A 1694-nucleotide genomic window follows, 5' to 3' on the forward strand; every position below is an offset into this window, starting at 1 on the left:
TGCAAAATGTAACACAAATTCTCCCTGTGGTGGTGAATTTATATATTTATATGTCAGGACTTAGCCAAGGATATTTGGCATGCAGACTGGAGCAGTCATTCAATAATTTAATTGATAATATAATATAATCTTAGTTATACACTTGCAGTATTTAACTTAATTTTTTGCACACCTCAAAGTCTTCTCAAGGTGTGGCATCCTGGGATGCACACCTTCAGACACTTGTCAGAGATCATGAGAAATACAACTGGAAAGTACCAGATTTTCTGAATCCGGCAGGGCAAGAAAGTCACCATTTGGGCAACTGTGGGCAAATTTGAAGTTGCATGTCCAATGTTCATTTAGTCTGGTTTTGATTAAAGTAGCAATAGTTTAGTCTACAGCTTCAGTTTTTGACCCCGCAGTAGAACCTCTGGACAAAAGCAAAGTTTATTAAGTTTTGTGGAGGTTCAGAAATTCTTTTATTGCTGCCATATAACCTGCATTATTATAATTGCATTAATAACATGTTTTACAGCATTATTTTATTAGTAATATTTCTTACAGGGTTCATATTGCATTGAAGATGTTTGTCATCACATTGACCTTTTTCTATTTACAGGCTTAGTTATGATCATTCCATACACATTGCATATTTGTGCTTATTTGAAGTTGATGTTCCATCCAAAAGGGTCTTAAGCTTCACTGGTGCGATGGTCCAGGTGATACATGCTGAGGGAAGATGAGAACATAGAAGGTCGACTCCATGCATGCTTACAATACACATAAATCTAGTAACAGGCCTGAGCGAAGGCCCAAATGTCTTCTGCTTCTTTTTGTGACCTACTGCACTTAAGTCTAGTTGGTGACTGATGACCAGTCAGTGACCAGCCTCAGAGACCCTGGGGGTTTGAAGTTTATTGCCTTATTTGGAAGGTGTTATAGAAAAGAGAAGTTATATGTCTGTTTATAGCCATTAAAGATGTACAAGATGTACCATTGTCTGTAAACAATGACTGTACACAATGTATTTTTAATCTGTAATTGACGTACGTGGTGGCACGATCCTCAGCGCTATAAAACCAGCATCCAGTGTATTTTTGTGAGGAGACTCATGCTGATATTTCTTCTCCTGTGCTAATAAACTCACCGTTTGATTGCACTTTTCTGGGGCCTCCGTGGTTTGTTTCACTGCTCTACATTGATCGATTTCGCAACGGTTTATTGCAGTTCTATGAAAAAGTGCCCACAGGGTGTAGACAAATAAAGCATTATATTTACCACATAACCTGGTCGGGTGCAGGTTATGGTGCAAGTTTTGGTTTAAAATGGACTTGAACGGCTTCCTTTGCACCAGTTGTTTTTATTCATTTTTTTGCTCTTTCTGGACTTGACAACCGGCCTGCAGAGTATGACCCCAAATTACATTACAGCAAAGCACAGACATGGAAATATGCTTTGGGGCGGTTTTCCTGTCTATCGCTATGTCCATGTCTATGGATTTTACATCCCTATTCTCTGTGATTATGCAAAGAATCTCCTATATTTTTACAGACATTCCCTCTCTCACTATTAAAATAAAACTACAATAAAAATAAGAGCCTTTTCAGTTCTTTGTGAGCAAACTAACAAATTCAGCAACAGATCAAATACTTATTTCCCCAACCGTAGGTGAGCAATACATGATGAAATAACCACACAAATAACAGGGCCCA

This window comes from Oreochromis niloticus, linkage group LG17, assembly GCF_001858045.2.
Source record: "Oreochromis niloticus isolate F11D_XX linkage group LG17, O_niloticus_UMD_NMBU, whole genome shotgun sequence".
Lineage (NCBI taxonomy): Eukaryota > Metazoa > Chordata > Actinopteri > Cichliformes > Cichlidae > Oreochromis > Oreochromis niloticus.